This window comes from Delphinus delphis, chromosome 19 (assembly GCF_949987515.2).
Source record: "Delphinus delphis chromosome 19, mDelDel1.2, whole genome shotgun sequence".
NCBI lineage: Eukaryota > Metazoa > Chordata > Mammalia > Artiodactyla > Delphinidae > Delphinus > Delphinus delphis.
This window is the reverse complement of record NC_082701.1, coordinates 41,184,181-41,198,506: the sequence shown is the minus strand read 5'-3', so window position 1 is coordinate 41,198,506 and position 14,326 is coordinate 41,184,181. Positions and strand designations below refer to the sequence as shown.

Below are 14,326 nucleotides of genomic sequence, written 5' to 3'. Positions count from 1 at the left end.
ACTGTTCCTACCACAGGGCCTTTGCACAGGATATTTGTTCTTCTTCTTCACCTTGCCTTTGCATGGATGTCTCCTTAACACCATTTAAGTTTTTTTTTTTTTTTTTTTTTTTTTTGCGGTACGCGGGCCTCTCACTGTTGTGGCCTCTCCCGTTGCGGAGCACAGGCTCCAGACACGCAGGCTCAGTGGTCATGGCTCACGGGCCCAGCCGCTCCACGGCATGTGGGATCTTCCCGGACCGGGGCATGAACCCGTGTCCCCTGCATCGGCAGGCCGACTCTCAACCACTGCACCACCAGGGAAGCCCACCATTTAAGTTTTAGCTTAAACTTTGTCTTCTCTGAAAAGGCTTCTCCAGCCTTAGTCAAAGCCATAATTCCATCCTGCTCCACCATCACCCTCTTCCACATCACCCTATTTTATCTTCTTTAATGTACTTTTCATACCCAAACCTTTTATTTTTTTTGCTTGCTTATTACTAGAATGTAAGCTCTGTGAGGGTAGGAATTCTTTCAGACTCGCTCATGATTGTATATCCCAGGAGAGTGCCCAGCACGTAGTAGGTACTCAGCAAATATCTCTTCCCACCTGGAGGCTGGGTGGTTTTCCCATGGAGTTTTATGTGGACCTCACAAATACCCCAGGAGGTGGTATAACTATTCCATTGTGCACGTGAAGAAACAGAGGATCGAGGGCATGAGGGACCTGCCCAGCTAATAAATGATAGAGTTAGGATCTGAACTAGGATTTTGCTTTCAAAGTTATACCTTTAGATACACTACACTGCTTCCCTAGAGGAAAGATGGGGACCTCATACCAGCGTAAGACACTAGCATCACTAAGCATCATCACTTAGCATCACCAAGATCCCTTCAATTCCCATCAAGCAAACTTCTGGTCCTAACCTGGCTTTCTAAGGAGATGGTGCTGAGAGAAGAAGATGTCCACCACATGACATGAATATTTCATGTTACCTGCCAGTTCTCTCTCCTGAGGAAGGTTAATCACTGGGCATTTCTACTTATCATCTAGTCTTTTATGACAGCTTGGTTAACAGGAGTCCCCACCTTGCCCCACAGAGGCTGTTCACTCCTGGGGATATTGATATAATCAACCATCATCGTGCTCAGCTGAGAAGCAACCACACCATAAAGGCTGGGGTGGCTGCCACGTGGGATTCGGGGTGAATGAGGTATGGGCAGATGACGTGTTTCAATGCTTTGGGCCAAATAGCATCCCAACATAAACCCCCTTGCACGGAACATCTTCCCCAGCCCAGACGGTTGGCCCATTTCTTTCAAGCGATATCAGACGGAACAAAATTCCTAGATCAGCAAAGGATACGAACATTGTCTGGAAGTGGGCTATTGTGACGGCTTGCCTGGCTTCGTGCTTCTCACAGCCCCTCTTGTCTCTAACTGAAGCCTGTAGGCTGAGCCCTGATCTGGTCTCCGGAACAAGCCCAACTCCCCTCAGGTCCAGCTCTGACTCGATGCTCCAGTTCTATGTACCGGACAAACCGTCTCATGTACCTGGACTCTGCTTGCTACTGAATTCCACCCAGTCCTAGTGATGGGAAGTTCATTTCACACATGGCTATTTTTTGGATGTCTGAAGGCAAGTGGAATGGGGATGGGGGCAGTGACTTCCTGGTTCCCTACCTTCCAGGTAGCATCTCCCCTGGTGGGCAACTTCTGGGGGTCACTCTGAGAGTCATGTAAACATCCAACCAAAAGCCCACATCTCCATCTTTTCCAGCAATTTTGTAAGCACCCAATTTCCTTTTATTCCTAAAATGATCGTAGTTATTTCCCTTGCCTGCACTGGACTCTAACCGACACAGTCCACTATATGCCTGGTCTCAGGCTAAGCCCTGAGGATAAAGAAGCAAAGGAGACACAGCTCTGTCCCCAAGGAGCTCAGTCCAGTGGGGCAGGAGTGGGGGTGTGTGAAAACAAAGGGGACCCCTGGAGAGACCTTTGACGGAGGGAAGCCCAGGGGCTGCAGATCACGGAGGGCACATCTGGGTGTCAGAGAAGATTCCCCTGAGCAGCCCCCAAGGACAAGGAGAAATTTCAAGGCAGAGAAACAGAGGCACAACCTTCTTGGTGGAGAGACACCATATGCCCGGTTCTTCTAGGAGCCTGTGTCCTGCCTCTTAAATTCCCCCCATGAGGTGGCCTCACTTCTTATAAACTGACTTCTCAGACCCACCTTTCTGTGGGCCTGGGGCTCCCCACACTGACTTCCAGGGTCTGCTGCAGCCCCCTGCCCACTCTGAGACTCTCCCATGTTACCTCTGGTGACCCCTTGTCAGATGTCATACACACGCCAGCTACAACCAGGCATACAGCACCAAGTGATTTCCATATTCCATTTCCTTCCTTCCTTCCTTCCTTCCCTCCCTTCCTCCTTCCTCTCTTCCTTCCCTTCATCCGTCCATCCTTCCCTCCTTCCTCCTTTCCTTCCCTCCTTCCCTCCCTCCTTCCTTCCTTCCCTCCCCTCACTCATGCATTTATCCAACACGTATTTATTGAACACCTACTAGACCCTGGGTACCACTCTACACATGGGAGATACAGCATTGCCCAAACAGATGTGAGCATGTGGGGCTCACATCCTAGTGGGGTAGATAACAAGTAAGATATATAATATGTCGGATGATGATAAATGCCATGGGGAAAAAAAGGGCTATGGAAAAAAATGCTAAGGCAGGGAAGGGGAATCCGAAAATGCCAGGGCTGGTCACAGTCTTAAATAGGTGCTCGGGATGGCCTCACTGAGAAGGTCACATTTCAGTAAAGATCCAAAGGGGGTGAAGGAATAGCCCATGCAAACGCCTCGGGGAAAAGCATCAGGCAGAGGGAACACAAGGCAAAAACCTCAGGTGGGAGGATGCCTGGATCTTCATTCGCAGTCGACCTCACTTTCTAGGTCAGGAAACCAGGGCTCCGACAGGCTGAGTGCCTCACCCAAGGTCACATAAGTAGAACCCGTGGGCACGTGTGTCCTGCCACAAAGCCCATGCCGCATACCTTGCGGCCTCTCCCCATCTCCTGATGCTGGCTTCCAAATTCCTGGCGGGCTTTTTTTTTTCCTACCTGTGGCCTGGCTCAAGGCCCGTCTGAGCCCTGTAGGTGTGTCTGGTCACCAGTCCTGTCCTTTCTCCTCCTGACCTGCCCCGGGCGGGCTCTGCGCTATCAGCTGATGCCAAACTCACCTTGCTTTTGGCAGGGTGGCGGTTTCTATATTTAGGCGACTCAGGAATCTTCCTGGGATTCTGATGAGCTGCTGTCTTCCTGGCTCTCCCCTGTGATTCAGATGTTCATGCCTCCTGAGGTCTTTCCAGTGGGACTTACTGTGTCGGGGTAGGGGGTGGGGTTGTAATTGGATGGTAATTGGCAGAACTTCCTCCAGACACTGACCCAATGCCTTGTGGCCCAAATCTTGGCAGGGGTGGCGGTGACATTAGAGGGAGGGGTAGAGAGCTCACCAGCTTCTCTGAGAAAAGCTGTCCCAAACCATTAACACACATACACATGCACACAACTCCACACACACACAGATACACACCTAACTACATACACATACAACTACACACACTTACACACATTCATGCATTCAGTGAATCATTCGCTCAATAATTATTTATTGGAGATCCACTGAGATATTCCAAGCCTTGAGTGGGGTGTGGAAGGGTCAAGAATATAAATGAAAGAATAAAGGACTCCTTGGTGAGCACTTCCTAAATTCCTGCAGTGCACACTGTGATACCCTGAGGGATGAGGTGTGCGTGGACTCTGGACATAGTCCAAACTGGACTGAATTCCAGCCTCCGAGTCCTAGGACAGGCTATTCAATAATAATTGCTATAATTTATCGGGCATTTGTGCCAGGCACTTGTCTAACCACTTTTCCTGAATTTACTCAATTGCCTTAATCTTTAAATTTTTCATCTGGAAAATGGGGATGAGAAGCCCTTCCTCACCAGGTTGTTGTAAGGATTAACTAAACAATGCTGTAAGGATTAAATAAACAATGTTGTAAGGATTAACTAAACAATGTTGTAAGGATTAAATAAACTAATAGTTGTAAAGTTACTAGCATTTTGCCAGACCCACAATGGGTGCTGATGAAACATTACTTCCTTTCCTTTCTTCTCTGCTCTCAGGTAGCTCATAGTCTAGAGGGAGAAATGATCTAAGAACGCAGACAATGAACACGAAGTTGGAGGTCAAGTTTCAAAGGACAGTTGTGACCAAGTGCTATGGGGTGCAGAAGAGCGAGGAGTTAGTCCCCTTTAGCTGGGAAAATGAAGAAATGCTTGGTTTCTGGGCTTCTGGAAGCCTATCCCCTCTCCCCACCTGCAGGTGTCACTGAGGTCCTGGCATGCCTCATGCCCTAGGTCCCCTGCATGAAGGCAGGACCTGCTTCCCTAGGGCTTCAAGTAAAGCCCATCCCTCCTGGCCTCATCTTTGCAGTCACTGGAAGGAGATGGGCTGCAGGGAAATACAGTGAGAGCCAAGACAGACGGCAGAGCCCAGAGCCGGAGCAAACAGAACCCTGCTCTGCTGCATGAGAGCAGCAAATGGCATTGCACAGAGGCGGCTCTGCAGAGAGCATCTCGACCATTCCTCAGAGGATGTCAGTTTCAGCTAAAGCTTTAGAGATGACAGTGATTTGTTTGTTTCCTCTGAAGAGCTCAAGAAAGAGGCAGGATTCTGACTTGCTCTGATGAGAAGAGAGTCATTTGGTAAAAGACTGGAGTCACAGAATCACAATATCTTAGGACTGGAAATGATAGCATTGCCTGTCTCCTAGGCAGGTTGTGAGGACTGAGTGAGCCGATGCCTATAGAGATTGTCATACAGGGCTCGGCACATAGTACATGCACACTGCCCGATCATGTGATCCGACTCCCTTGTTCTGAAGATGAAGTGTCAGGCCAGCATGTGACACGTAACCTGTCCCAAACACATTTCTCATCTGCACCTCTTCCTTCGCCGTCCCCTGATGCCGTTAGATCACCACCTCCTCACGTAGCCGCGATTTCTCCTGCTGGCGCCCCACCCCAAGTGGCGATCCGGCCATACCCGAAGCCTGAGAGGCAGCTGGGACTCCTCTCTTGACCTCGGCAGTCACTCGTCAAGTTGCAGGGCTTCGCCCTACAGTGGCTCCCGACTCTGTTTCTCGCTTCTGAGCACCACCACCGTCACCCTAGTTGAGCTCCTTGTAATTTCTCACCTGGCCCATCGCCACAGTTTCAAAATTGTCCCTCACCTCCCACCTCCAGTTTTTAGGCCTCTTCTCTCCAAACAATTCTACCTATGATGCCAAATGGGTTTTTCCAAAGGCAGCTCTGCTGTCACCCCTGTATTCCAAAACCTTCAATGGCTCCCCACTGCCTACTGCATTAGGTAAAAACTCCTCACCCCGGCATTCAAGCCTTCACCCCGTAGTGCTTTGGGCTGACCTCCCAGCCTTCTTTGGCATCTCTCCTGGATAAGTGCTATGCTCTGCAAACGAGATCCTCTGCCATTTCCCGAACGTGGACTTTCTGACCCATTTGCCTGCCTCCAAGCCCTCTGCCTGACATGCCTTCCTCAGTCTCTATGCACCCAAGTCCAACCCATCCTTCAGGACACTACAAATGCCATTTCCCAGAGGAAGAAGTCCTTTCTCATCGACAGGTCCTATGTCCCATGAAGCACTGGGGTGGAATTCAGTTCTTTTGAATCCCTTACAGGGCTGAGCAGGGCTGTCTACACTGCAGACACTATGTAAATGCCAGCTGGAAAATGAGATTTCCCATTGAGTGGGTGGGTCATCTGAGTCCTTCTCCACCCTCCCTGGGTCAAGCTTGTACTTCCTGCTGCTCAAAAAGGGAGACCTCCTGGAATCCACAGGCTCTAGGACTGCTCGGTGCTGACTGGCTCTTGTAGATGTTACAAAGTTGCCAAACTCTGAGGACCCTGAGACATCATCTTCTCTGATTCCCTCATTTCACAGAAGAAACTGAGGTCCAGAGAGAAGTTACTTATCTAGGGTAAGGCTGAACTGTGACCAGAATCTTAGCGACTTGGGTCTGAGGCATTGCTAGCTAAATGGACCGATTCATTCCTTTATTTATTCCTCTGTTCAGCTTCCTTCATTGAGCACCAGAAACCCGCCAAGCACTGCAGAAGGTCCTGATGACTCAGAGGTAAGAAAGAGTCCCTGCCCTCAAGGGACTCACACCCTGGTTGGTGTGGGGCTGGAAGGAATGCATATGGCAATAGGCAATCTGCAAGGAGAGACAGGGTGACGGGAGAGCAGATGAGGGTACCTCACCCAGCCTTGGCCAGTGATAAAGACGGCATCTTCCACTGCTGCTGGGACCACCCACACCCCAGCTCCCACCCCACCGCTGAGGGACAGCCTCTGCCGTGTCTCTTCCTTCCAAATTCTCTCCCACCGTCTGTGGTGCGGAGACAGTGTTTGATTGAAGCAATGAAATGGAGAAAGCTGCTTTATATCACCCCAAGATCCGTTGTAAAGATTCAATTAGACAAGACATAAAAACCACTTCGCTTAGTGCCTTGCAGACAGCAAACCCTCACTAAAAGTTAACTATTATTATTACAAATAAGAAACTAGAGGCTCAGGGAGGGTACATACTGTACCCAGAATAACACAACTAGTAAGCAGGGGAGCTGGGCCTTGAAGCCAAGCCCGTCTGCCTTCAAAATCTCTCCTCTTTCCCAAATGCCACTTAGACTTAAGTTAGAGACCCGTGGCGTCTATTGTGGTCCTTCAGCTGATGGAGGTGATCCCAGGAAGCCCTGGCGTCAGTGAACCCCTGCTGTGTCCCAAGTCCTTTTTTCATATACACAGAAGAGAAGGTTTCTGGAGACATCTGCAGAATAATAATATATAACAACATCTGCAGAAATAATAATTTTTGCAGCCTTGGGTGGGCCTCTAGGTGCCCTTTTGTATCAGAAAATGCACAGGACCCCCAAGATGAGTCAATCGACTTCAGAGCCAATCTCGTCCTGTGCTAGGGAGGCAACAGAGGAGAGAGGGCTTTCTGGAACTAATAACGTGGAACTGACAAAGAAGCCCATACTCCCAGCGGTGCTGGCAACACGCATAGTCATTATGTGGGAACGTGCGAGCCCTTCCAAGAGGACCAAGTGCAGCCAACACATGCTTCTGGTAAATTGTTTTATTCACCTGAAAATTCTTTTCATGAAAATGCCCAGCAGGGTGATTTAAATGTAATGGGGGAGATGTGTGGTGCAAACGGCAGGACCCTGATTTAGAAAGACTCAGAACACAGAAGTCTAGATAGACGAAACCCATGGGAGGTTGCTTACGTCTTAAAAAGATTCACCTCTAGATTACCTCCAAGTAGGACGTGGCTTCCCACTGTCATTTTTAAAACAGATTATTAACTATTTGACTGGAAGAATGGGAAGCGTGAGGTCAGACAAAATTAAAGGCAAAAGTAGGAAACATCTAACAACTGAAGGTCCTTTAGGACAGCTCTCAAAGTACAGGCATGAGGGGAAGGGACCTTGGTCCTTTATGGTTTTGTTTTTGTAGCATTGCCTGTCTCCTGTCATGCAGGTTTCACCAAGGTAGTTGTCCGAACGTTTATATAGCTCTTACACATACATCACCAGAGGCCCCGTGTCTCCTATACCACCCCCACCCCTCAAAAAAATACACAAGAAAGAACCAGGCACCCAGCAGAACAGCGTAAGAATTTCCTGCCCGAAAGAATCCAAAGATCCCACAGGTCATAAAGGGCTCAAGATCAGGTTGCTCAAGCAATCATCAGACACCTTTCTATGACATTTACATCAAATATTTAGCCCACTTTTGCTGTGACGGGAAGCCTTCTAAGTCCTAAGGCAACCCATTCCACTCTGCATAGACCTGATCTATTGGAAGTTGTTGGTGTGGAGCCCAACACATGAAGCACCGTCCACTTAATCTAGGTCTATCCTCTTCCACTCCACAGGACTTCAGATGCGTGCTATTGTAGGTCCTAACCGAGGTAAACATGACCTTGACCGAGGTCAAGGCTAGCACTGGCTCCTTAAGGGCCAACACTTACAGGCTCAGGAACGCATCAAACCTTTAAAGCACTGATGTGACCTGATGCATCGCCTCTGTGAGTCTGAGGGGCAGCAAGATGGTACCAGGGATTGGAGGTCCCAAGTTCTCAGTCTTACTCTGCCGTTGGTTCTCTCTAACAGCCAGTAAATCTTAATATCTTTTTTTCTTCCTAGGAAATCTCATTAAAGCCCATGGTTTGAGTTGCCTCGCACATTCCTATCTCTAGTCCAAACATCTTCTCAGGACTCTAGACCTGGAAATCCCACTGCTTATTTCACACTGTGTTTCAGTACTTTTAGAGGCTCTTCCAACTCAACATGCCCAAACGTTGTCATCTTTTGGGGAACCAATCTCATTGAATGGTGATGCCATGCATTCAGCTACACAAGGAGTCACTTTTCAATCTTTTATGTCAATACCCTCCCATTCAATCCATTACCAAATCCAGTTGATTGTACCTCCTCAATAGATCTCAATTCCACCTGCTTTCTCCATCACCATCCTCACTGTGTCTATTATCCATTACCTGGACTCCTGGACTTCCCTTCTACCAGGTCTCCCTGCATCCCCACGGCCTTTCTCCAGTGGGTTCTCCAGATTAAAGAGAAACAGAAATCTGATCATAACTCCCTGCTTAGAGCTGCTCAAAGGTTTCCCATTGTCCTCAGGATGGAGACATCACCCTTGAACATGGGGTCCAAACCCTGTCACATGGCCTCAGTCTGCTCCTAGCCATCTCCAGCCTCATCTCACCCTGAGCTCCAGCCCCTCCGGCCACCTATTTAGTGCCTAATCCTTACTCCACCCCGTTCCTTCACAAGACCTTGGCAAATATCATTCCCTCTGCCTGGAGAGCCCTCCCCTGGCCCCATAGTTAAATCCTCATCCTTCAAATTTCAGTTTTATGGCCAGTTCCCCTCCTCATACAGTCTCATAGCACCATGACCTTCATTGCACTGGTCAGGGTTGAAATGCTCATTTTCACTTGGGTAATTCTTTGATTAATGTCTGTCACTTTTACGAAGTTTTGACCCGAAGGGAGGGAGCAATGACTCTATTTCTGCTCACTATTGCATCATTCTCCCTGGTAGCACAGCACCTGCCACATAGAACTTGCCCAATAACTACCAGCGGCATGGACGAGTGATACGGTCCATGCTCTCAAATGAGCACACCCTAAAGCTTAGCATATGCACCTTATATACAGAATGCCAGGGCAGAAGATGGTTGGGGACAAGATTTTCCATGAGTGGAGTGGCCTTGGGAGGCCCACTGAAATCCCCTGCCCCTACCCCTGCCACAGGTAGCCAATAGCTATGGCAAAATTACAGGCCAGCTCTGCATGGCAGACGGGCAGCCCCCCAAGCACGGGGGGGGGAAGGTAGTAGCTTTCACTCTGCAAATGGACATGTGCTGGCTGTCCTAGGTAGGATGTGCGGGCCCCAGCCCCGCAGGTCCGTCCTTACACCTAGAGACACAGTCAAAGCACAGGTCTTATGGACCAGTCCCTTTGTCCCTGCTAGGGATGCCAGTCACATATCAAGAGAACATCTTGTAGATCAAGACGCACCTCAAGCAACTGTCCCCTTCAGAGTCCATGAATTTCTCGGCTGTGAGCTCCTATAGCTCAGGGAGCTTAGTAGTATTGATTTACTGTTGTGGTTCTCAAAGTGTGGTCCCCAGACCAGAGCCTCAGCATCCCCTGGGAACTTGTTAAAAACGAGAATTCTCAGGCCTCACCAAGGTCCTACTGAATTAGAAACTTTGGAGGTGGTACCCAGCAACCTGAGTTTTAACAAACCCTCTAGGCTGTCATATCATTTCACGCAAAAGTTTGAGATCCACGAGTGTACTGGAAAGAACACCAACGTTGGGGAGAGGCTAAGCACATTTAGAATCCTGGCTGCCTCTTTGCCTGGCTGTGGGCCCTTCAGCCGGTCCCTTGATCCATGTGAGCACAGTTTTCTCATCTGTGAAATGGGGCCATGACTCCCTTCCCCATGGAAGTACAGTGAGGGTTCTCATGTCACGGGTCCTGCGTACTGTAGGCGCGCCATACATACTGTTTCCCTTCTTTCCTTCCACACCCCCCCCGCCCCCCGCCTCCCTGCTTTATAAATGAGGAGGCAGACTCAGGAGTCTGGGGTGGGGATACAGTCTGATTCCTTATGTGGGACTACACCACCTCTGAGAGGAATAGAGTCGGAGAGAGGCTGCAGGGCCGGGGACACCCCGAATGATGCATCAGCACAGCATGACTGGCCTGAGGCTGGGCGACCAGGGAAAGGGCCAAATCGCCACGGGTCCTAATTATCTCAGGTGCCAAGCTCATGGGGCCGGCTCTGTCTGAGCTGCTTCAGGTGATGATGGAAGGTGGGAACTCGAGGGCTGCTGTGAGGGCCGCTGGGCCTCAGTGGGAGATGGGGGACCCATTTTTGTGGCCCTTCCTGCCTCCTGGAGGGTGGACAGAGAAAGAGCCATGCATGTGTGGACAAAGAACGCCACCTGCCATTTCAGTAAACAAAGGATGTTGAAGCCATAACACCATTGGTCACTGCAGCCACACCCCTAGGGGAATTCAGGATGGAGAAAAGCAGGTTACTGGCCCTAGGTAGTGAAGGTGTGTATCAAAGGAATAATTTCAGTAAGCCCAGACGCTTGTATATTTCCATACATAGAAAAGCACTGAAACCATTAACTTGAGATGTCTGTTTTTTGTGTGATTAACAGTAATCTTTTGATGTTCTATTACGTGTTGTTGTTTTTTCCTCAGCCCAAACTCATATATCTTGGCTCTTCCCTTATCCTTTTGGAACAGTTCCTCAGAGCTATCTGAGCGGCTGGTTGCCAGGCTATCGTCCTCAGTAATGCCCAGAATAAAACATAACTCTCCATTTGTCCTATTTTTTTCCTGTCGACACACGGCTACAAGTTCATAGGAAAACAAAATGCTTTGAAGCTTGTGTGTGACCTGCTTGAAGAAGACAGACGTCGGCCCGGTGGTTAAGAGCCCCAGCTTAGAAGTGGACAGATCTGGGTTCTAAGCCATTTAGTAGCCATGAGATATTGGGTAAATGCCTTAATTTTCTCAAGTATCAGTTTTCTCATTACTACAATGGGGGTGGTAGAGTGGAAGCAGAGCACCTTCCTTCCAGGACTGCCGTGAAGATTAAATGAGAAAAGTTCAGTAAAGCTGGAAGCACTGTGCATAACACAAAATAAAGACATCATCTATGCTGCTCCCTTCTCTCCATCTTGGCTTCTGATGGCTAATTCCTGTGTCCCAGACAACAGGTGACAAAGCCACTGACAGGCCAGCTGCTCCATTAGCCTCGTCGAGTGGAGATGTCACAAGTCCCTCCCCTGCCCCAGGGGTCTGCTCTGTAAGCTTCGCGAAACTGTGTTTGCTTCTGGGGGTGCAGAAAATCTTGAAGGAAAATTGGGTGAAAGAATATAGGCAGACGTCCCAGGACCCACGCAGTTAGAAAACCTCAACACGTTCTGAAAATCAAATCCATGTATCAATACATTCATTCATTCATTTGTCAAAAATTCACCATCATTTACTCTGGGAGAGGGACTGTATTGGTGGTACCAAGATTCAAAGGATGGTCTCTGCTCTTGGGGAGCTCACGTCTTAGTGGGGGTACAAGGGACTCGAGGGCTTTGGTTCCGCCGTGCGGTCACTGGGACTGCCCACAGACATTCTCCTCCTCCCAGGCATGTGGTAGGGTAGGACTGTACACCCCTGCAGTGTGACTTTTGGTCATATGGAGATGGAGCCTAGATCCCTGAGTGACCTGCTGTCAAGTCACGCTGGACACATAATATGAGCCAGAAATCAATCTGTGTTGTGTTAAGCCACTGAGACTTGGGGGGTGTTTCTTACCAAGCACAGTCCAGCCCGTTCTTCCTGATGCAGCCGTCAAACACAATACCGACCCCAATGTCTTTGTCATAAAGAACGAATCCTCCCCTCTGCCTGACCCCCCACTCCCACCAAAAATGGAGCTTCCTTTATCAGAATTTAAAACCCTAAGCAATTAAGATGCTATAAATGGAAGAGTTCTTTCCAATGAATAAAATTCCTCTTATTTCTAATGAATATGAGATGGCTTACATGAAGCTAAGTACTCCGGTGATTATAAAATCACCTCCATAAAATAACATTTCTTCTCCTGCTGCTCACGTGGCCTATTAAATTGATACTGATTAGGCATTTTTCTTTCTCTCTGACACTGATCCTTTGCACCGTTTTCAACCCACGGTCGATCTGGCCTGAGATGCTTTTCTCCTCCCGATCTGTTTAGGGGGCATTTCCAGGCGCTTCTTCCAAGTAGCTGTTGGCAAAAAGCAATTTCTGTGCCTACTTTATGTCCCCCAATTTCCAAAGACTGTCCTGAGTTAATGTCAGTTTATTTTATTATTTTAAGGTGGCTTCACATTCTTTATTATTACGTTTTTTAAAATTTTAATAGATCTTTATTGCAGTATAATTGCTTCACAATACTGTGTTAGTTTCTGTTGTACACCAAAGTGAATCAGCCATATGCATACGTATATCTCCATATCCCCTCCCTCTTGAGCCTCCCTCCCATCCTCCCTATCCCACTCCTCTAGGTCATCTCAAAGCACCGAGCTGATCTCCCTGTGCTATGCGGCTGCGTCCCACTAGCTATCTATTTTACATTTGGTAGCGTATATATGTCAATGCCACTTTCACTTCGCCCCAGCTTCCCCCTCCCACCCCATGTCCTCAAGTCCATTCTCTATGTCTATGTCTTTATTCCTGCCCTGCAACTAGGTTTATCAGAACCATTTTTTTTTTTAGATTCCATACATATGTGTTAGCATACGGTATTTGTCTTTCTCTTTCTGACTTACTTCACTCTGTATGGCAGACTCTAGGTCCATCCACCTTGCTACCAATAACTCAATTTCGTTTCTTTTATAGTTGAGTAATATTCCATTATATATATGTACCACATCTTCTTTATCCATTCATCTGTCGATGGACATTTAGGTTGGTTCCATGTCCTGGCTATTGTAAATAGTGCTGCAATGAACATTGTGGTACGTGTCTCTTTTTGAATTACGGTTTTCTCAGGGTATATGCCCAGTAGTAGGATTGCTGGGTCATATGGTAGTTCTAATTTTAGTTTTTAAGGAAGCTTCATACTGTTTTCCATAGTGGCTGTATCAATTTACATTCCCACCAACAGTGCAGGGGGGTTCCCTTTTCACCACACCCTTTCCAGCACTTATTGTTTCTAGATTTTTTAAACAGTGCACTACTAAATAACCAAGAGATCCCTGAAGAAATCAAAGCAGAAAAAAAAAATATATATGGAAACAAATGACAACGAAAACACGACGACCCAAAACCTATGGGACTGCAGCAAAAGCAGTTCTAAGAGGGAAGTTTATAACAATTCAATCTCACCTCAGGAAACAAGAAACATCTCAACTAAACAATCTAACTCTACACTTAAAACAACTAGAGAAAGAAGAACAAAGAAAACCCAAAGTCCGTAGAAGGAAAGAAATCATAAAGATCAGAGCAGAAATAAATGAAATAAAAATGAAGAAAACAATAGCAAAGATCAATAAAACTAAAAGCTGGTTCTCTGAGAAGATAAACAAAATTGATAAGATAAACCGTTAGCCAGACTCAACAAGAAAAAAAGGGAGAGGATGCAAATCATTGTCAGTTTATTTTTAAAAGCCCTCTTTTCCTCTTGACTGTTACTGTTTTGCCTCTGTATGACTATGGAGAGAAAAGAATACACAGGTAGAAAGAAAAGGCCCTGCCCCCTTTTTGTGAAATTAGACAGCACAGCGTGTGGAGTCTGTGGCACGCTGAAATGACTTCACGTAGCTCCCACGTCTAGAACAAGGAAGCTCTACTGTATTAAAGCAGCAGCCCTTTTCAGTCTGTAAACACTTTCTCATTCATTCACCAAGTCCGACTGCGGCTGCTGCCCAGCTGTCTGTGAACTCTGTTCTCTCCCCCCCATCCCTTCCGCTACCCATCCCCACATCCCTCTGCACTTCTTCCCTGGATGGCTCCCACTCGCTCCTGACCGGTCTTGGTGCTCTCAATCTTGTTTTCCAGTGGACTCGCTACCTTGCAGCCAGGAGTCAGCTTTCTAAAATATAAATCTGCGTGGCTTTTTTATGCCTCAGCTCAAAAGCCCTCCCCACTGTTTTCTGGAAAAAG

The 14,326-nt window shown here is 47.8% G+C and overlaps 1 protein-coding gene across 2 annotated transcripts in view; it reads right to left on the bottom strand.

Annotated features, from left to right (window-relative positions):
* The window catches only part of ASIC2 (acid sensing ion channel subunit 2), a 1,018,908-nt gene that overhangs the window by 114,235 nt on the left and 890,347 nt on the right, over positions 1-14,326 (bottom strand). The gene's annotated exons all lie outside the window — the stretch shown is intronic.